Source organism: Callorhinus ursinus, unplaced genomic scaffold (assembly GCF_003265705.2).
Source record: "Callorhinus ursinus isolate GAN/ISIS: 27379988/994484 unplaced genomic scaffold, GSC_fseal_2.0 scaffold41, whole genome shotgun sequence".
Classification (NCBI taxonomy): Eukaryota; Metazoa; Chordata; class Mammalia; order Carnivora; family Otariidae; genus Callorhinus; species Callorhinus ursinus.
Window position 1 is genome coordinate 7801814 of NW_027397103.1, and position 22664 is coordinate 7824477.

The 22664-nt window shown below is 48.0% G+C and overlaps 1 long non-coding RNA gene across 1 annotated transcript; it reads right to left on the reverse strand.

Moving 5' to 3' along the window:
* Window positions 1-197: 197 nt before the first annotated feature.
* On the reverse strand, window positions 198-21325 carry LOC141370625 (uncharacterized). The gene is made up of 3 exons (XR_012374820.1): window positions 21087-21325; window positions 2290-2422; window positions 198-1317 (listed from the first exon to the last, which is right to left on the reverse strand). It is a non-coding gene; the product is annotated as an uncharacterized lncRNA (long non-coding RNA).
* Between the last annotated feature and the right edge of the window lie 1339 nt (window positions 21326-22664).

Sequence of the window (22664 nt, forward strand, 5' to 3'; positions counted from 1 at the left end):
CAGCCATATTGGAGTAGCCAGAGATAGATATATGATCCTATCGCTGTTAGAATTATCAGGAAAGACGTGTTCACCTTTCCCGGGATTACTAACTTGATAAAAATGACAGTTCTCAGTTGCAGGAAGCCATTTTCCCACCAGGAGTGGACCCACACAGAATAACCACAATATCTGACAACCTTCTTTGAGCCCCTTGATCCAGGCATGCCTGCTATACCTGCATTTATTTTTATTTTTGTATTTATTTCTTAGTTACCTAAGTTTCTATTGGCATGGCAGATGCTGCTGGTCCCCTATGGGTATCCATTTTTTCTGTCTTCCTTATCAACAGAATCCTTACTTTTTTTTTTTTTTGAGGCAGCTATGTAGCTAACTGAAATACTTGTCTAGAGTTTTTGCAGCTTTAAGTGGCCCAGTGACCCACTTTTAGGCAACGAGATGAGTGATGGTCCTTGAGGGACATCAAGGGAGAAGGCTCTTTTCCCTCTTACCCTTTTCCTGTCTGGATTGCAGATGCAGTGCTTTCCACTGGATTTCTTGTCACCTGTGAAAAATAAACCCCTTGCTTGCTTAAGCCATGGTACTCGCACTTCTGTTACATGCGGCCAAACGCAATCCTAATTGACAGGCTGTATTACAACTGAAAAACCTCTGCCTAATACGGCTCCCCCAGAACTGTCAGGGATGCGAGAAGAAACTGGAAGGATTGGGGGGGGGTAGCTTTGCCTTCTCTCCTTGCTCCAAGATGATCAACCGTTTTTGTTCTCTCCTCTCTATTACCTAGCAAAGATAGCAATCTGGAAGGACCATAAATTGTAAGTAGATGGGGAAGAAAATTGGCCTTTAACAAGGACTGGCCCCAGGCAAAATTCCAAAATAGGAAAGGTAGAAAAGGCAGTGAAGAACCAGCTCTCCATCCACACCAGGTGCAAGAGTCTGCCAGCTCAGCAACCTTCAGCACAGTTCATGGGTCCCATGTCCTAGTCTCTCAAGGACCTGTCATCTACCAGATGTTGGCCGCTTCGTTTAATTAGTCACTGCCTCCATGCCCGTGGGGGTTCATGGGTCCAGGAGTGCCAGGCCTTGGTGTAAAGGAGGAGCCTCTGATGTCCTGGCATGAGGATGGTGGAGAAGCTGGCCATCTAGAGCTGGTGACCTTCAAGTTCCATTTCAGGGTCAGATGCCAGAGCGCTGGCCTGAATGCAGCATGGAACTGGTCCGCCCCAGGAGGCTCTGGGATGGAAGTGGTTGTACCGGGAGCCAAAGTGCTAGGAAGGTGGCTATTTGTCTTCAGGGATGTCTTTCCAGCTGCAGATTCTGCAAGAGGACTGAGCTCAGGTCTTAGAATCTCACAGTGAGAGAATCTTAGCATATTTACTCAAGAGAAACTTAGAACAATATTATTTTAGAATTTTAGGAGAATCAACAATAGCACCTTAGCAGTATAGAATTCTATAATATTAGAACAAGAGAATCTAAAATTCCAGCTTTATAGGAGGTTAGAACCGTAGAATTTTGGAATTAGAGACATCTCCAAAAATTGAGCCCTATAAGGTCTGATGGCCCTCGATTTATAAAAATATTAGGATCAGAAAATTTAATGAATAAAATCTTAGAACTACAAACTGCTAGAACATCAAGCTAATTAACTTTAAAAAATACTAGCTTTATGGTGCCTTATGTCCCAGAAGTTTTAGAATTGTGTAAGATCAGGGAAGCACGGAATTTTAGAATATTAAATGGACTCTTAGAACGAAATATATAACATGTGAGAATTATTGAATTTTTAAATCTTAGAATGACAGGCTTTTTAGAGCCCTGAGACATTAGAGTCACCTAGGATGGTAATGCTCATCCTAGGTTACCTTCTACTGGAGGTATTAGTCACTTCTCCAGTAACCCTCTACATCATGACAAAGGGGCCTGGCACAGATTGGTTGTTCAATAGATGTAAGCAAATGAAATGGTTTTTTTTTTTTTAAGTGGAATCATTAAAAGGGCGTGTGGGAGGAAATACAGTGTAAGAGAAATGGGAAGACCAACCACAGACTGGGAGAAAATATTTGCGAAAGACACATCCGATAAAGGACTGTTGTCCAAAATATACAAAGAATTCAAGACTCAACAATAAGAAAACAGGCCACCGAATTAAAAAAAAAAAAATGGGCCAAAGACCTTAACAGACGCTCACGAAAGCAGATACACAGATGGCAAATAAGCACATGAAAAGATGCTCCACATCGTATGTCATCGGGGAAATGCAGATTCAAACAAGATACTACGACACACCTATTTGAATGGCTAAAATCCAAAACACTGATGATGCCAATTGCCAGAGAGGAGGCAGAGCAGCAGACAGAAATTGTCATCCGTCGCTGGTAGGGATGCAAAATTGGACGGTCGGTGTAGCAGCTTCTACAAACTGAACATAGTGTTACACACATGAATGTTTACAGCAGCTTTCTTCATCATTGCTGAAACTTGGAAGGCACCAAGATGTCCTTCAATAGGGGACTAGATAAACAGCAACACATCTATACAGTGGAACAGTACCCAGTGACAAAAAGAAGTGATCTGTCAATCCACCAAAAGACACGAAGGAACCTTAAATGTATATTGCTCAGTGAGAGAGAAGCCCATCTGAGAAGGCTATAGGTTCTAGGATTCCATTTATATGACACTCTGGAAAAGGCAAAACAGCAGATCAGTGGTTGCCAGGGGCTCAGGGCTGGGACAGGGTGTGTAGCACAGGAAATTTTTTAGGGCAATGAAACTATTGTATATGATGCCATAATGGTGGATACATGACACTGTGCATTCATCAAAACCTTTAGAACTTTACAACACACAGAATGAACCTTAATGTATACAATGTATAAAGAAACTCATTTAGGAGCCTGGGGACCCCAAGATGGATGCAGAATAGAACATAGTCGAACTGTATTATAAATGTATGGAACAACCTCGCCGTGGGAGTTTGGGGGTGGGAGGAGGGCTGACCTCAGTAACTTTGGAAACGAATGGAGCCGGTAGGGTTGAGGGCAGCAAGAACTGCACATAGACACAGGATCTAGCTGATAAAGTCGTTCCCACGGGGGTATGGTCTAGCAATCCTGAAACCACTTCCCACATCGACTGGAGCTGAACAATGAAGCAAATGGATGGCAGATGATAGGAGCCACTCTTCTTACTATGGGAGTGGGAGGTTTCAGATGAGCACGAGGAGGAGGCAAGAGTGATCCGTGTAGTGATCTAAGGAAATCTAAGTAGAGGATGGACTTAATTTAATAATAATGGATCGATATTGATTCATTAATTGTGACAAGCGCACCACACTAACGTATGATTTAAATACAAGGAGAAACAGTGAGGAGTCTTCAGGAACCCCTCTATACTGTCTTTGCCCTTTTCCTGTAAATCCAAAACCCAACTAAAATTATAAGTTTATGTTCTAAAAAAAAAAAGAGAGAGAGAATGGATTTACAAATGTCCATCAACAGAGGAATCAATAAACAAACTATGATCTATCCATACAATGGAAGAGTATTCCTCAATAAAGAGGAACAGGAGTGCCTGGGTGGCTCAGTCGGTTAGGCGCCTGGCTCTTTGATTTGGGCTCAGGTCATGATCTCAGGGTCGTGGGATCCGGCCCCGCACTGGACTCCGCGCTTAGTGGGGAATCCGCTCGAGGATTCTCTCTCCCTCTCCCTCTGTCCCTCCCCCTGTGTACTGGTGCTCTCTCGCTCGCTCTCTCTAAAAATAAGTAAGTAAATCTTTAAAAAAATAAAGAGGAACGAACGATTGATACCACACTGAGGAACCTCCCAAGCATTATGCCAAGTGCAAAAAGGCAGACCAAAACAGTAGTGACCAAATGACTCCATTCATTCATATTAAACTTTAGAAAGTGTGAACTCCTCTGTAGCAAGAGCAAGCAGATCTGTGGGTGCCTGCCTGGGGCTGGGAGGGTGGAGAGAGAAGAGGGGGGAGAACTACAAGGAGGGAAACTGGGCAGGTGATGGGTATGCTTATTACAGGTGTGGTGTGTGATATGCCAAAAGTTACTGTGCTGTACATTTTAAATATATGCAATTGATCGTATGTCAATTACACCTCTGTTTTTTAAAAGTGACTGTGTCTAAAGAGACATATTAAGGGAATAATGGTATTTATGGCCTGAGTGTGAGGGGGAACACTCAAGGGGCCCCCCCTGGACAGTGAGGCTGGGAACCAGCGCCCCCTCCTTCCTTCCGTGAATCAACCCCCTGCTCACAGGACCTCTGGTGGTTAATTCCTCTTTCCTCCCGGGGGAGTCCTGGGAAACCAGGCCTCATTAGTTGAAGGCCCAGCCTCATGGAACTTCATGTTTGTTAAAGATTAATGGGGTGTCTCCAGTGTGAGAGCTGAGGGGTCTTCTGGCCTCGTTTCTTCCAAATCAGCCCCCTGCCATGACTCATCATCAGTCACGGGGGAGACGGCCACCACCTGGGAGCTGGGGGAAGGAGGATGGTGAGAGCTAATGGACCTTCCCTGCAGGCCTCACGATTCCCTGTAAAGGCCACCAACTTGGAGTCCTGGTTCTTTTTTAACACAACCGAGAACTCAACCCCCACAAAGGGGGTGTTTCCCTTCAAAGCAGTCACTTGGAAGCCCACACACCGCTCCAAGGGTCCTGCCACCTTGCAGGGCAGTGGGGAAGACTGCCCTATTGAGGGCATCCTCAGAGAGCAGGATTGTTTTTGGCACATCTTCCACTTACGTAGCAGGCCTTCCTCTGACAGCCAGATTCCATTTCTGGAAAAAGCCACAGGTCAGCAGCTGTCCTGAGGCCTGCGTCTTTTCCTTCACACCTGATCACACCTGTAATTTCTTGTTTCAGGTCTCTGAGCTCCATGAAAGCTGGGACCTTGTCTGGCTTTGTCGCCCACTGTAGTCTCGGCATCTAGCACTGCCTGGCATACAGTCGGCACTCAATAATTCTTTGCCAAATGAAATCGTGAATGGGTCATCTCTCTATACATTAGGAGAACATCCGATGACAATTCTCTCTGTGTCCTTTGCTGCCACCACTGTGGTTCACGCCTCCCTGTGTCTCTCCTGGGCACCAGAGAGAGCCCTCTCCGAGGACGCCCTGCTTCCTGCTTTGCTTCCAACCCCAACACACAGCAGCTTTTAAAACCGAAACCAGATTGTATAAATTTGCTAACTCAAAACCAACCAATGGCTTCCATGAAGCTCAGAACAAAACCCACACTCCTCTCCCTGGCCCACAGGGTCCTATGGGATGCAGCCACCTCCCACCCCCCACCATCCCTCCAACCCTGCCAGCTCCCTGCCCTCTAGGTAATCTGAGCCCCCTACAGCCCCCCAAACACACCCAGCATATTCCTGTCTCAGGGTCTTTGGTCTTACTGTTCCCTCTGCCAGGAGCTCCCTTCCCACTGATGTCCTACTTTCAGCTCATTCCCAGCTCAGGGCCCTCACACCCTCTTCCTTCTCTCTGAAACCCTCCTCCACTAGATCTTTTTTTTTTTTTTTTTAAGATTTTATTTATCTATTCATGAGAGACAGAGGAGGAGAGAGAGAGAGGGAGAGAGAGAGAGAGAAGCAGAGGGAGAAGCAGGCTCCCAAGGAGCAGGGAGCCCGACGCGGGACTCGATCCCAGGACCCTGGGATCATGACCTGAGCCGAAGGCAGACGCGTAACCATCTGAGCCACCCAGGCGCCCTCCTCCACTAGATCCGAGAGAAGGTGGGTGCCTCAGGTGCAAATTTAGGGGGCAGCTGCCAAAAACCTCAGGGCCCAAGATAAATAAAATTTTGAAGAAATCAAAATTAATACAAAAATCCATGATGATCCACAGGTTCGTCAACGGACGGTGGGTAAACAGAATGGGGCGTATCCAGACCATGGACGGAGACTCAGCCACAAGAAGGAACGCAGCGCTGACCCGTGCCACCGCGTGGATGAACCTAGAAAATATTTTGCTAAGTGAAAGAAGCCAGACCCAGAAGGACCACACGTTGAATTCGTGTGCATCTAGAACAGGCACAGTCCACAGAGACAGAAAGCAAATTCGTAGCTGCGGGGGGAGGGAGGAGGGATGGGAACGACGGCTCGGGGGGTATGGGGTTTCTTTTGGGGGCAATGAAAATGTTCTGGAATTAGTGGTGATGGTTGCACAACACTTTGAGTGACCCTAAACCCACTGAATTGTACATTTTAGAATGGTTAAAATGGTGAGTTTCAGGTTATAGGAATCTTATTTCCATTTTTAAAAAAATCTATGGCAGAATGCAGTAATATTTTAAATAAAGACCGGATCTGTGTCCGTGCCATGCTGAGCCATACTGAGCCTGCGGGAGGGGGGAAAAAACCAGCCTTCCTGACTTGGGTCCCTCCACCTTCCTCAAGCCTGAACTCAGACAGCCTCTCTTCAAGGGCGACGTTGGCAACAACCCTTGCTAGTAGCACCCCCTATAAAACCCTGCTTTATTTTCTTTTTGTTGGTTTATTTGCTAACCGCTTTATTAGATCAGCTCCAAGGGGGCAAGAATCTCTGGTCAGGTTAGTCGTAGGCATGGCTGTGTCCCCAGCACCCAGCCCTGCCTGGCACACAGCGGGCACTAGAACAGTACCTGAATGAATGAATGAATGAATGAATGAATGAATGACAGCTGGAACAAGCTGCCTTCCTGGATCTTGGAGGATGGGTGGAACAGAGACCCTAAGAGAGGAGAACTCATCAGACGCCCCTCCCCCACGCCCCAGATTCCCAGAGCCTGTGGGCTTCTGGTCGGAGATGTTGCCAGAGGCACACACACCCCGGCAAACTAGAGATCTCCCCACAGATCTTCTTGGGACTTACTCGGTGCTGGGAGAAGGGTCTCCATGGGGGAGGATGCAGAACTGTCAGTGGGGCTGGTGAAGAACAAACTTTACTCTGGGGGCCCCAGCCCAGGCAGAGAAATGGGGGAATTAGTGGTGTTTGCTGAGTAAACATTGCCGGGTGGGGAGAAGCCACCAGCAGAGTGTTTAACACACATCTTGTATTTGCTGGCAAATATCCCCAGCCTGCCAGGCCCCTGGGACCCGGGATGCTGGTGCAAAGAGAATGGGGGGGGAGGGACTAAAGGGGGCTGCAGGGAGGGAGGGAGTAAAGGGGTCTCCACAAAGCCTCACCCTGGAGCTAGGAGGACACCAGTGCCTAACCTGAAGACCTGCCAGGGAGAGTCCCCTCTTCACCCCTGCCCCATCCAAACCAGCCCAAGGTCTGCATAGCATCAGAGGGGGAGACAGGGTCTTTCAAAGCTAAACTTTATTTTCATGCTGGGTGACGATGAACAGCTTTCATGATGTCTCTGAGCCTCCACATCATCATATAAATCATCAAACAGCTAATATTTCTAGAGTGTGTACTATGAGTTCTAGTTTCTCTGTGCCTAAGTTTCCCCATCTGTAAAATGGGGACAATAAGATGCCACCCTAATTTGGGGGGGGTTATTTCTTAAAAAGTTTCAAACCTATTGAAAAGCTGCAAGGATAATAAATCCATGGACACTTATATACTCTTTATATTCCCCAAATGTTAGTATTTTAACATATTTGCTTTCTCTGTATCCTTCCATCCACCCATCCATCCATCCACCCAACCATCCATCATCTACCTTTCTTTTCTTTGTGGAACCACCTGCCATTTCACCCCTTAGTACTTCAGCGTGGAGTTTCCAAGAATGAGGACCACAACCTCACCACCACATAACGATCAAATTCAAGAACTCTGACATTGCCACGTTTCTGTTCTTGAACACACCTTGCACGTTTTTGTGAGAAGTAACTGAGCTCATATTCTTAAGCACTGAGAACAGGGCCAAGCACAGAGTAAGTGCTCAGTAAACAGTATCAATCTTTAAATTGGTGATGTCTTGCTGGGTGTAATTGTGGCTGCTATCAGTTTGAGCAGAAGGATCATTACCATCACCCCCAGTGACACAGGGCTTCCCAGAGACCCCTCCTCCTCAGGCCCCACATTTTTGCTGTGCCCTGGGGCGTAGGCCACAGTCAGGGCACCAGGGGGCTACAAATGGAGTCCCAACCAGGAGAGGGGGCTTTCAGGAGCCCACGATTTGGCTTTTCAGGGACCATGGGGCTCTATGTGCCCAAGACATGAAACACCCCTTGAACAGAAGAGAATACCACAGTCCCACAGGAACTCCTACTAAGTTTACAACAGAACCACCCACGTTCCTGGGGTTCCTCCTCCTCCAGCCCCCTCACCTGAAAGAAGGACCCAGCCCAGGGCCGCAGGTGCCTAGAATTGTTCCCACTGTATGCCTTCACCATATCAACCCCCAGGCATGTGCCCAGCTCCACCATTTTTCATTCCCGTTGCCTGCTTTCATTAAGCCTCTGACCCATTTCCTTTCATTCATACATTCCTTCAACAAAACATTTCTTGAGCACCTACTATGTGCCAGGCCTGTGCCAGGCCTGTGCTAGGCAGTGACCGTGGCCAGCCCTGCCCTCAAGGACTTACAGGCCAGCCAGGAAGCACACCCGCCAAGAGAGAATCATAACTAAATTTGACAAGTCGTGGGGGGCAGACAATTGGAGAGGGGCAGAGGGGATGTGGTGTGGGTGCATTTAGTGTCTCCCACACTGACCTGGGTGCTTCAACTCCCCGCATCATAAACAATCTGTGATGACCGTCCTCATGAGTGTCCCATTATGGACAGTTTGTGGGGTTTACCTGGCCTCTATGCCCAGGAATGGAATTCCTGGGTCATGGAGCATTTGTATATTGAATTTGACTGAGTCATGCCAGATGCCGTATGCACTTGGGTCCCTCACATCCTCACCAACACTCCGTATTACTCGGCTCTCTAATGTTTGTGGGTATGATCAGCAGCAAACCCTAACTCTACAATCAAGTTTTTATATTGAACTTTATCAGCTAATTTAGCAACAACCCAGGGATTACAGGGCAGAAATCTTGTTAGAATAGGAGAGGTTCAAGAGAGAAACCCAGTGCCCCCCAAAATGGAGTTTTGCAGAGCGATCCCATCAGTAGAAAAATGCAGGGACCCAGTGAGTGTGAATCACCACATCTGCGCCTGAACTGGGTCGGGGCGGGGGGTCCTCTGCTTTGCCCACGGAGGGAGGAATGCCTGCAATTGAGCCTGTAACCTCTCCCTCTCCCAAGGGGCTGGCACAAAATGGCATTGGGGTTTGCTGGTGAATGAGTCCATAGACATTTGATGCGACCACAGTCTTGTGATCTAAGAAAAACACAGAGCTCCAGATAACGGAATGAAGACAATGTCACTTTCCTAAACCGAAAATAGTCTCCCAGTGTTGCCCGGGAGGTTTTGTTTTGTTTTGTTTTGTTTTTCAGGGAGAGGACTGGGAAACCATCCATTGATTTCCTTTTATCACAAACTGGTAGATTTGCTGACTGACATCGAGTAGCACAGACAACCACCCATGAGTGGGAAGAGGGCTCTGAGCAAACGGAGAGTGTTCTCTGGGCAGTAAGGTGCTCCAGCTGGCTCCTCCAAACTCACGGGAATTTGGAAAGCCAGGTGCTCAACACAGCCTCTGTTAAAAAGTCCCTTCAGTTAACTTACGATTACATAGCTCACGTTAAAAACAAAGGTAACACAGACACAAAACTCACAGCTTCCTGATTACTTTGCTACATTTTACTATCATCTATGCTCTTGAGGTTATTTACATAGATTGTATCTGTGTGGTGGAAATAGGGACAATGGTGTGTTACTGGGTATCTCCTCCCACCTCTGTGCTGGCCCATGTCAGGTGGGAGTCTTTACACCACGGAAATTGACAAGGTCTAGAAATCAGAAAGAAATTTTTTTCTTTCTTTTTCTTTTTCTTTTCTTTTCTCCCTTCCTTTCTTCCTTGAGAGCCAGTCTTTAGGCATTTACCAGCACAGGGTTGCCTAAACCCCTCATGGTGGCTAGAGACACATGGTTTTTGCTGTGTGTGTGTCTGGAAGCAGGAAGGGCAAATATTCCTTGCTTTCTTGGGGGGGGGGCGGGGCGCAGGCAGAGAATGACATGCCTTGCTCAGGTCCCATACCAACCAGGAGGGAGAAGCGATCCATACTGGCTCCCCAGCCATCCATCCATCCTTCTCCTCCCCCAGCCCAGCCTTTGGGCGAAGAAAGGCCAGACATTATCCCTGCTGAATGTCTTCTCCTAACCGCCATCTAACTGCCCTGTGTCTCGCTGGCTGCAGTTAGCCGCACGAGAATGAGGCGGTGTGTTTCCGTCCTGCGAATGACTCCCCATAATTGGGGCTCCTACTTGCTATTTCTCTGCCTCCTATTTTGCCCGAAAAATGCCTGGCGGTAATTGCCCATCCTCTGGCATGGAGAGGGAGCCAGCCCTTCTGCTGCTCAGACTCCCAATTGGGCTATTACGCCCGGCCCACTTTCTCTTAAATGGCCCTGTGTCGCTATGTTCGACATTTTGAAGAGGGACTCATCTTTTTCACCTCTCAGAAAGAAGATAGGAAAGCTCACTTTCTCTTTCTAGGGGAGAGGCAGTGAGATTGCTTCTCATTCAGGTCCCCGGTTTTTTTATTCCTCAGTGAAAAGCCAAGCTCCCTGTTGTTCCCATTTCATAGATGGGGAAAGCAAGGCTGGTTACTGACGGCACAACTCAACCCCATGATGAAAATGGGAGGCAAGGCAGAGCCGTTTTCAGATAATAGCGGGCACCTCAACATGCTTACCTTGAAGCCCTTCTCACGTTATTAAAAGAGAACAACAACAACAACAACAACTGAAAGCACAACACAGAATCGGTTTTGCTGTGACAATTTTTGAAAGGACTTTTCACATTTTCCTTTTACAATTTGGTTATAAGGAACTCACCGAATCGATAGCTGGCTAGGATTGCCTGGCCATCCTCAGGCAAGCTTGGGAATTCCTTGCACAGTGAGGAAAAAATCTGAACGACAACTAAAGGGGATGTTGTTGGAAAATATAACTATGTGATCACCACTATTCTTGAAAGAGAAAGACAGAATTTAAGCAGATGGTCAGTCTTTTGGGAGGGAGGGGATCAGAATCAGGAAGGGAGCGTCAGTTCGTGAGAGTTACCAGCAATGTACCTGACGTGGGTGGTCCTCAGGTGTTCACTATATTATGGGGGAGGAGGGAAGCACGGTTGGGGGGGGACAGGTCATGCACGGAAAGAAAAAGAAAGCCTGCCCCCACGAACCTTTTTCATATGCAATGAAATTTCTTATGAATGTGCAATTGAGCCATTCGCACAGCTGACCGAAAATACACTGAGCACACTGAAAATTCTGCTTCCATTCATTTTGAATTGGGAGTTTCCTTTCTTTATCTTGCAGCCACCCATTTTCTTCCAGGTCTCCCCACATTTTGGGGGAAGCTGAACAGCTCCAACAAGGGCCCAGGCTCTGCCTCTGCTGGGCTGCTCTGCTGGGACGGGCTGGGATGGCCCGGAGAGGTCTCAGGGATTTTCGGGATTTCCCAGGGAGGCGGGAGGCTTGGTGTCCTCCCCCTGCGCGGAGTCTCTCCGGGAAGCCTCGGGCTGCTTTCAGAAATGCTGACCAAGCCCATGCCAGGCCTCAGATGTCTCCATTGACCCTGTCACGCTCACACAGACACGCGCTCACACACACTCTCCTGCCCCGACACACGTGCGGGCACCCACGCCTGTCCTTGCCATCCGAGGCGCCGCCGCAGGGCGGGGGGGGGGGGGGGCACGGTGCCACCGGAAGCCAGGGCTCCACCCCCAGGCCCGGCTTGGGGGTCGGGGCAGCGTCGGGGGGTGGGAGGGGTGGGGGGATGGGGTGGGGGGGTGGGGGGGTGTCTAGTCCCGGAGGAGCCCACTCTCCCCTCCTCCTTCCCCTGCCTCTCCCCACCCCCTCCCCCTCCCCCAGGGTCTCTGCAGCCTCACTTGATGGTGAAAGAAATAGTTGGCGATGATGTTAGGTCTTTGTTGGGGCGGCCGAGGACGCAACATGAAAGGTCTGAGAAAGTGAAATGGGGTGTGTGTGGGGTGGGGGCGAGGTTAGCGAGGGGAAGAGGACGGATTCTCCGTATCTAAAAGGGAATTAAAGTGCTTTTACTGGAGTGAAGAAATCAGCTGAAGAATGGCCCCGGAACAAAAGCAGAAAGACTGTGGACAAGCCCCGCTGAATAGGGCCCGATCCCCTTAAGTTTGTAAGCCCCCCTCCCCCGCCCCTTAAGCCTTCCTTACTTACTTCTGCCGAGAACAAATGCCAAGGAGGAAAACACGGCCGGGGGAGGGGAAGGGGGGATGGCAAAACCAGGGGAGAAAAACCCTAAAATAAAAGGTAATCCCTCCGGCACTTTGCCCTCCTAGTGCCTACCAGGGATCTGATTAAAGGTCCCAGATGAAGCCATTCGGCTATTCACATGCAAGGAGCGGGATTTACAAGAAGAGAGAGAGGGAAGAATAGGCGGAGAGGAGAAAAGGGGAATTATTTGTGTCCCTTAATGCTTGTTAAGTACTCCTCTTTGCTGCACACCAGACAAGACAAGGCTCAGAACTTGCAGAGAAATCTTGGGCAACCCACCCCTGCCCCTGCAGCCTCCCCCCAGCCTGAGGCCAGACTCCCCTACACATGTATGCGCGCACACACACACACAAACGCACGCACGCAGGCACACACGCACGCACACATGCACGCACGCGGGCACACGCATGCACGCACACACACACACACACATGCACGCACGCACGCAGGCGCACACAGACATGAGCACAGCCACTGGGCCAAGCCAGACTCACTAAAAGAGTAGCAATTAACCTCCTGTCCCTGGCTGACAGTGATCTAATCAAACCAGCCCTCCCTGATTCCTGCTCTGTGCCCAGAGCCAGAGGCCTAGGCTGCAACCCTCGTGGGACTGGGACGGGGCGGGTGGGGAAACAAGAACCAGGGGTGAGGAGGGAGGAGTCCTGAGAGACAGTTGAGGCTTCCTAGTGAGACTCAAGCTGGTTGAGTTTCCTGCCCTCCGCCCTCCTTCTCCCCAGAACACTTGGTCTCCCAATAGTTGGTCAGAGATCCTGCCCCAGGACCTTTGCTCTTACAGAAAGCTCTGCCTGGAATGCTTCCTACCCTCTTGGCAGAGCTAACTTGCAGCTCAGACTGGGGGGAGCTATCCCTAACTGAGCCACCTTCTTTCCAGAACACCTCACATTTCCTTGTTTTGGGCTCTCACAAGACCTTATAACTGGGTAAATACACATTTATGTCTTGGTGCATTTGATCAACATCTGTCTCCCCTACTAGAGTATCAGCCATGTGAAGGTAGGGACAGTGGCTGCTTCTGCCCACCATGGGACCCCAGGGCCTGGTTCAGGTCTTGGCGTGAGAAGCTGCTCTGGGGGTTCTTGCTGAATGAAGGAATAAATGGATACATAGGAGAATGAATGAATGACCAGGGACAAGGTCAGCACAGGGCTGACTTCTCCACTAGGCACGGCATAAACAGTTCTTGGGGGCCACAAAAATTTTTCATGTTAATTTCTCTTAAGATCAAAAGGAGAAATGAATGTAATAATAATGTGTGTGGAGTTAAAAATCCAGCCCGGGTTATATTTGTCTTTATACCAACACAGTCAGAAAATGTAATTTTATTTATTTTTTTTTTTTAGCGGATGAAAGTCATAGTGCAGCTCTGGGTCACCGAGATCAATTAAGCAAAGGCAGAGGCACTGGAACTCTAGGGTCCTCTTTCTACCATGGGGGAGGGGGCGGACTATTCTAGATCACAGGAATATTTTTCATTCATTTATTTACTCATTCAACAAACATTAGGGATCCACCATGTGCCAGGCACTGTCCTAGGCTCTGGGGACACAACAGTGAGCACACCAGACAAAAATCCACATCTTGCTGGAGCTCACCATCTGGTGAGAGGGGCAGGTATTGGGCAAATGAGCACACGAGAAAGACACAGCCACAAGCCGGAGTAAGTGTGTGGAAGGTTCTGTGACCCAAGTAAGCCCAGGGATTTGCCAAGTGAGGGGAGAGAGAAAGCTGGTCACCTTCCCAGTGCCTGAAGGACCCTCCCTCGCTGGGCCAGCAAAGGCACCCAAGGAGATGCCCACTGTCTTCCACTAACTCTCCTGGCCTAGGAAGGCCACCCATATGGTCACGTCTTTGAGAAAAATTGGCATCTTTGAAAGAAGTGTTCCAAAGAAAGAGCGCTTGGCTCTGGCCAATTCCTACAATGTGCATATGTGTTATTACTGCTGTGTAGGTGACCGTGATCAGTGTTAAACCGGGTTTGTGTGTCTGTGTTGTTATGAATTCTGTGAAAACAAGGTGGTTCCCATTAACGATTTATTTCAGGGAGCATGGCGCCATTTTTTTTTTTTTCAGAACCAAGTCAAGACAGAGCCACTAAAAATCAGGATTCCATTTTAGACCCGCTCAATTTATGACAAAGGCAAGTTTATATGGTAATAAAATAGATGTGGGGAGAGAAGAGAGAGAGGGAGGGGGGAAGGAAGCAAGAGAGGGAGAGACAGACAGACAGGAGGGAGAGACAGACAGACAGGAGGGAGGGAGGGAGAGACAGGAGGGGGGGAAGGGAGGGAGTATGAGAGGCATTTCTCGATGTATCAAGATGTCAGAATTGGCACTGGTTCTTAAAGTAATACGGTTCTTATTACAAAACCAATTCATGGTCATTATAGAAAATGGGAAAATCCAGGGGAGTGGGGGAGGGGAGGAAATTCCTAGAAAGCTTTCTAAATCACACTATCCAGAGAAGCCAGATATTAACCTTTTAGTATATTTCCTTCCAGTCTTTTTTTCCCCCTGCAGACATATCCAAGTTTTACCTTATTCTTATACGATCTTGGACCCTGCGTTCTTCACTTCGCGTAAAAAAAAGAGTCTTTATGTAAAACTTACTTTATCTTATTTCGTAGCTCTTCTTAAACAATATTTTTGAATTTGTAGTGATATATTTTATTGATTCTAAGTACAGAAAAGCACAAAAAAATATTTCCAGTCCCATTCTCTAGAGTGAATCATTAGTCACTATTTATTGCATTGCAAGCCTGTATTTTGCCTGTGTGTGTATACATTTTACAAGTCCTTATTCATATGTAAAGTTCTGTATCTTTTACTCTTTCACATTCAGTGGCTGTAAAGCATCCATCCTAACCAGGGGTGCCTGGCTGGCTCTGTCAGAAGAGCACTCTTGATCTCCGGGTGGTAAGTTCAAGCCCCATGTTGGGTGTAGAGATTACTTAAATAAATAGAAGTTAAAAAAAAAAAAAAAAAGCATTCCATGCTAACCAGACCTCCACTGAAAACTATTTAGATCATTTCTGGTGTTTTAAAATCATGAATAATAAAATGAAAATCTTTCTATAGATGGTATCGTCTGCATTTCAAATTCTTTCCTTGGGGTAGATTCCTAAACGGTAACAAAGCAATCCACATCCCAAACCTCCACTTGGCAGCCAAGTGCATTGTACTGGGAGAGTTGTTGTATGTGTCAGCGTGGGCTGGGTTAGGCCAGAGTAACAAACAATCCCAAAAGCTCACATCTCACAGTGGGTCAGCAAGGAGGCTTTGACCCTTTGTATTAACTTGAGATCCCAGCTTGAAGGAGTCACCATCTGGACCCAACATTCCCTGATTGCAAAGGCAAACATTCATAAAGACTCAGCCTACATGTGATGCTGTGGTTTTTTTTTTTTTTTTAACCAGAAATCAGGAGGAGGGTGATGAGTGTGACATTGGCCAAAACAAGTCATATGGCCACACCCTCCTTCAAGTGGCCGGAGGAGCACATTCCTGCCATGTGCCCAGAAATCGGAGAACCACATGTTTGGAAACAGCCCTAATGACCACCACAGACTCCCAAACTTCTGATGGTGCATAGACAGAAACTTCCAGAATTGAAATGATGTCCCTGAAAGCTGTCCCCAGTTCACCGGTGCTCCAGACAATGTTCTAGATGAGCCTTCCCTCGATGGCCAATGGGTCTGTTTTAGCACCCCTGCTGAGAACGGGTCCCTCATTGTCAATTCAAAACAGAGTCTCTGGATGTCAAAACACCAGAAGAACTGGCCTGAGTGTTCTCTTATCAGGTTTCTTAATCCTCAAACAGCTTTTATTTCTTGTATTTGTCTGTATTTCTAATGATTCTGTATTTCTGCATTTTCTTCAAGCGCTCTTTTTTACTTTTTTTACCATTTCATTTCTGCTTTCCTATTAGAAATAGTCAATCTCATGTATTTATATTTTCTATGCGTTCACTCATTTGTCACTATTTTATATTCATTATAGAACTCACACTCAGTTAAGCACACTCACATTAAGTGTCTAGCGCAGTGAATTCTAATCAACATACACACCCACGTAACCACCACCCGATCAAGATGTAAAACCTTCCAGCTCCCACAAGACCCCTTGCACTTCTTTTTTTTTTAAGATTTTATTTATTTATTTAAGAGAGAGGGTGTGTGCGCCAGAGTGGGGGAGGGGCAGAGGGAGAGGGAGAGGCAGACACCCCGCTGAGCGCAGAGCCTGACAAGGGGCTAGAATCAAGGCTCAATCCCAGAACTCTGAGATCAAGACCTGAGCCGAAGTCAGACACTTAGCTCACTGAGCCACCCAGGTGCCCCCCTGCTCGCATTTCTTCTCTGTCAGTAGCCCCATGCCCAGAGGCACCCCAGCTGATACGGCCACTATTCTGACTTCTGTGTTACCATCTAGCTGTTTGGTCTATTCTTCACGTAAGTGAACTCACAGAGTACATACTCATTTGAGTCAGGCTTTTTTTCACTCAAAATAGGGTCTGCCAAGATTCTTTAAAAGTCTGAGTACGCATGTGTGTGCAGTTATCCTCTTCAAATCATATTCAAACCTTAATCCTTTCCCTCAACCTCACGTCCAAGGGGTTTACCTCTGACACCTTCTCCCCGCCTCCACTGCACCCCCAGACCAAGCCACATCACTGATCGCCTGGACTGTTGCAGTAGCTTCCTCTCTGCTCTCCCCACCTCCCCTCTGCCCACCCACCACCATTCTCTTTTCAGAGAAGCAGCCAAGTCAACCTTTCACACATAAATCCAATCACGTCATCCTCTAACCTGCAGGTTTTCATTGGCTCCCTGCTGCCACCACATCCTGGCCCCAAGGTCCTGTGGCTCTGGCCCCTGCTGACCTTTCCAGACTCAGTCACACACCTGGCCCTTGCTCCCTCATCCCCATCACACCAGCTTATCTGTGCCCTCTGCCTACAAGGCTAGTCACCCAGATGACTCCTCCTACTAATCACAGCTGAAACATTACCTGGTGAAGCCTTCCGGAACACACACATACCTGCACACACACCGCACCCCTCGTTTCCGGTCTCTGTAGGTTTCCCTCCTACGTTTATCACAGTCAATAGCGCTATACCTGTGTGAATATCTTATTAACATCTCCCCCGCTAGATCATACACTTCCAAAGGCAGAGTCTGGCTTTTTTGTTCCCAGCCACATCCCAGAACTTCCTGCAGGCTTGATGAACCGTAGGTGCTCACAAAATATTTGTACAAAGCATGAATGAACAAATGCTCCATTGTCCCCAAACTTGGTGCTTAACCCCTTTCTAGTTGCATAGTCTCGGCAAAGCATCTCACTAATAGCATCATGCCACCGCTCTGGTCTCTGTCTGCCCTTAATTTATTAGATTCAAAGTCCTCGTTCATTTTCAGATTAGCATGAGGTCCCCATGCATGTGACATGGGACACCCCGTAACCTCCAGGCAAGTCATAAGACTTCTCTCTGGGTCTCATTATCTTCACCTGAAAAATGGGGCCAAAACCCTCACTTCACTTACTTGGGAAAAATAAATAAATAACTTGGATCCCAAGGCAGGGAAGAAGAATGACAAGAAAGACCATGAGCATTAGGAGTCGGGCAGACCTGAGTTCAAATCCCAGCCCCGTCACTTAGCAGCTGTGTGATCTGGGGCAAGTGATCTCATCTCTCTGAGCCTTTGGGTACTTATCTGTAAAACAGGCAGATTAAGAGTGCCTGAATATTAGTAATAATATACGTAAAATGCCAAGTACATATAGCGAAGATGTGACAAATCAGTAACTGCGAATGTTAAAACATAATTCAAGGAGGAAAAATAGTCTCAGGATGGCCCATCTGAGCTTGGATATCTGTGATGAAAATGTTAGGAGCTGTATTTTATTGAGCATTGCCAGCATCTGCATACACTGTCGATGCACTGTGTGTCTATGTACCGTGTGCTTTGCATATATTCTCCTAGGGACGGGCTTGAGTTAAATCAATTAATATTTAATGAGAACTGACCAGGTGCCAGGCACCGGTCTGGGTTCTGAGGCTAAAGCAGTGAGCAAGCCAGACAGGGCTCCCCGCCGTCCCTGCCGCCCTTGTAAGTTCACAACTAGTAATCCCCATATTCAGGAACAACTTGAGTTTAGCCATTCCCAACGTACGGACTTCAGGCCACTTCTCCCACCCGCCCCCCAACCCCCTGGCTCATCAAAACACACACCTCCGTGCAACACACAGTATGTTGGGCTTTGAAATACCTATTTTAGGAATAGTCAGATGCGGACAGGGATCGATGTTCAGGACCCCTCAACTCTACTGCCCTGCAAGATCTTTAGCAAAGAGGAGGGAAAAACGAAACAGGAATTTGGAGGAGACAATTTGGCGCATGAAATGGAGGTGCCTTCCCCACAGACCAAGGAGACACACACACACACACGCAGAGACACACACATACGTGCACACACAAGCACACGCGCACGCACGCGCACACACACCCCTACCTCAATTATACCTCAGGAAGCAGAGTTAATGGAAGCTAGATTGATTCAAAGATAACAATTAGGGAACAATTTTAATCCCCGCTGTGATTGAGACACACAGTTTATTTTTAATTTGTATCCATGATAAAAAATAATAATTAAAAGGGCTGGCAAATTGCAGCTTTTGCTGCGAAATTAGATTGACAGTGCCCACCTTCACCCCTTCACGAATGAGGTCGGCTCTCCCGCCTTCCTTCCCTTCTACCCGCACATCCCCATCACGGCTTGCTCCCGCGCTGAAGCCACAGACCCCATTTTAAATATAGAGACTCATTAATTAAAGGAGATGGAAGTGAACTTTCTTTAGCATCTACTATGTGCCAGGAGTGATGCCAAATACATTACATAGATTATTTCACTTAACCCTCACAGCAGCCTGTGAGAAAGGGAACCCCGGTTTCCTCTCCTTTTACAGAGGAAAATTTGCAGAAACAGACTCACAGCTAACTACGTGCGGAAGGTCACACAGGTCATAGAGGACAGGGCTGGGTCGGCTCCAAAATCTGTTTGGCAAGACCCATGGCTCACACTGCCCTTTCCTGGGGGGTGGATATTATGTGCTCGTCCTCCTTGACAAAGGCACTGCCTCCCCCACAACAGAATACGCACCCCCCCCCCTTTCTAGCCAGCTTCTATTTCAACTCCAAGTGTGGAGTCTGACACAAAAGAGCCAGAGGGAGTCTTCCGGATTCATGCTCTTAGTCTGTGGCTGATTCCCTGAGATGGTGAGTCAGTCGGTTATTATGAGATCGTCCAGGGGAGAAGGAAGGGAAAAAGAAGTGGAAGGGGAAGGAAGGAGGAAGAGAAAGAAGAAGACGAGTATTGAGAAGAGAAGGGAAGGGGAAAGGGGGGGGGAGGCAGGGAGGGGAGTGTGAAGGGGCGAGGGAGGGAGAGGGGAAAAACCAGAAAGAGAGAAGAAGGGAGGAATCTGGAACAGGAGGAAGGAAGGCAGCCCCATCCAGTCTGCTGGGTTTCCAGCCTCTCTTCTTTGGCACATTCCCCCGGTCCTGCATGTTCTGCCTGCCTGGCTCAGAACCTCCCTCCTCCATGAAGTCCTCCAGAAAGTTACTACCTAACTGAAAACAGCTCTCTTCCCGGATTTCCCATGGCATTTGGTAGCTTACATCTGGCGCTTTATACCTGGTGCCATGGTGATTTGTGCACCTGTGCAGCCCCCTCCCCCCCCCCCCCCACACACCACCACTAGCCTGGGAGCTCTCCAAAGCTCAGGACCCATCTTTACACGCTCCCGGGGTGCCCAGCACTGGTGCCTTGTGCTATTCCCTAGGGGCCCTTTTCTTTCTTCCTGGCACCTTCCTCCTTAGGCCATCTCTCCTCTGATCAAACTGTTTTCTTGAAAGGGATTGGAGAAGGCAGAGAACTAATTAATAATAGGATCAGGGCGCCTGGGTGTTTCAGTCGGTTAAGCGTCAGGCTCTTGATTTCAGCTCAGGTCGTGATCTCAGGGTCCCGGAATCTAGCCTGGGCAATGGGCTCCTCACTCCTTGTCCCTCTCCCTCTGCCCCTCCCCCACCCACCTGCACATGCTCTCTCTCTCAAATAAATAAATCTTAAAATAATGATAGTGTAGAGAGCAATCATGCTGGTGTCTGCATTAATAATAATAGCCCTAGGTGTTGAGAGCTCCTAGCGGAGCTGTAAGAAGCCACGTGACTTCACGGTTAAGTGTGGGCTCTGCTATCAGGCCACGGGGTTGCAAACCCCAGCTCTGCCACTTGCCGGCTATGTGTCCTTAGCCAATTCTAGAACCTTTCTCCGTCTCGGCTCCTTACCGGTCACTGGGCTACTGAGAGTGTGGAGTGAGACGATGCATTTATAGCGTGCAAGACAGAGCCAGGCATATAGCAAGTGCTCAATAAAAGGCAGTTGCTATTATCATTATTATTCCTAAGGACTATTAACTCTGTTTCCGGAACAATAGCAGTAACTGTCTCTTATTGAGTGTTTCCTGTGCCATGTTCTGAGATTTTTTTCATCTTCAGAACCCGATTATTATTCATCCCTTTGACAAATGTTCCCAGCCAGTCAGTGACAGAGCTAGAATAAATCCCAGACACTGGAAAAGGATCAGGGTTCTTGTTCCGAGAGATGAGAAAGAGGAATGCCACCTGGGGAGGCAGGGGAACGGACAAGATGACCCCGGGAGATCCCTAGAAACCCTGGGATTGAGTGTAGCTCACCTTAGAAGGTCCACTTGCCCTGGCCTGTCGGAGTCTCCCTGATACTGGAGAACCAAAAGTCCCTCCCAGATCCTCAAAACCAGACCTGGGTGGGGCCAGAGGGCCCACAGCATCCCTTAGAAAGTAGCAACTTCATCCATGAATTCTGCCAACTAGGTAATGCAGAATCAGAGTACTGGTTTCAGTAACTTGCTGAGATTCCTCAAGTCCTGGTCCTAGAACCAGGCCCTGTCCCAGCCTCCGCCAACCACGGAAGGGTCTGCTCTGAATTCCATCCCCCTTAATGGGGTTCCCTAGGCAACTGAGGGCATCAGAGGCTCTGTGTGTTCTCCGGAGCCTCAGCTTCGAAGTGGCACCAGATGCCTCCTGAAACAAGGCAAAAGTCTCCCCATTCAAACCAGCATGAAGAAGTCTCCGTGTATAAATGAAGTAGACGTTTGCCTCCTATGTCTGATTCTACGGGCGTAGGATTTAGGACTTTAGGACCCCCCAAAAATTCCCTTCCAGCTTCACCAAGCTAACATTCCTTTACTAGGAAACCAAGGTCAAGTTTAGGAGGCCAAAGATCAGGCTGGTCTTGTGGCAGCTCTAAGGTGTGAATGAATGATAAGGATTCGTTTCTGGGGGCACCTGGGTGGCTCAGTTGGTTAAGTGACTGCCTTCTGCTCCGGTCATGATCTCAGGGTCCTGGGATCGAGCCCCGCATCGGGCTCCCTGCTCAGTGGGGAGTCTGCTTCTCCCTCTGACCCTCCCCTGCTTGTGTTCCCTCTCTCGCTGTCTCTCTCTCTCTCTCTCTCTCTTTCTCTCTGTCAATTAAATAAATAAATAAAATCTTTAAAAAAAAAAAAAAAGGATTCGTTTCTGGGCAAGGAAGTGCAGGTGTTTGGTAGTTGGAGAGACCAGGGTGGAACCGCCCACCACCTTGGGTGGGTGACTTTACCCCGGCACAGAAAGGGCTTGGCCCGTGCTTGGTACCTGACGGATGGTGAGCCAAGCGCATCTGTTTCTACAGACCGCTTCCTCTTCTTGCAGCCCCCCCCCTTCCCTCATGCCCTCCCTTCCATACACCCATCTTACTCATCTAATCACCTAAAAACTAATGGTCTTTCTCTCCCTCCTAATCATCATCTTTGAGGAGGAGTCATTTCATTGATTACCATTGCAGTAGATAGATTCATTTGAGTCATTAAATTGCCATTTTTGTAGGTCAAAACCAGTCAAATACAGGCGATTTTATATTACAACAGTAAATGCCCTGAGACTTCTCACTCCGCCTTTCTAGAAACGAGCTATAGACTCATATTTTTGCAAAAAGGCCACCTTCGCCAATTATCGGATGAGGGGGACGTAGGGGAAGGACTCCCCGCCCTACATTAAACCTCAGGATACAATTTGCAGAACAACAAAGCCAAAAGCCCCCAACCTCCATGTCCTCCAAGACAGAGGCTGGCTACAGAGCCATTTTTGAAGGAGGAAAAAATATATTCTTCTCACACTTAGCAACAAATTGGCTTAAATAATCTACGTCATTGTCCCTTATCTCCTCGGCTAATCATGTTGGTAAATGGTTGGGGTTTT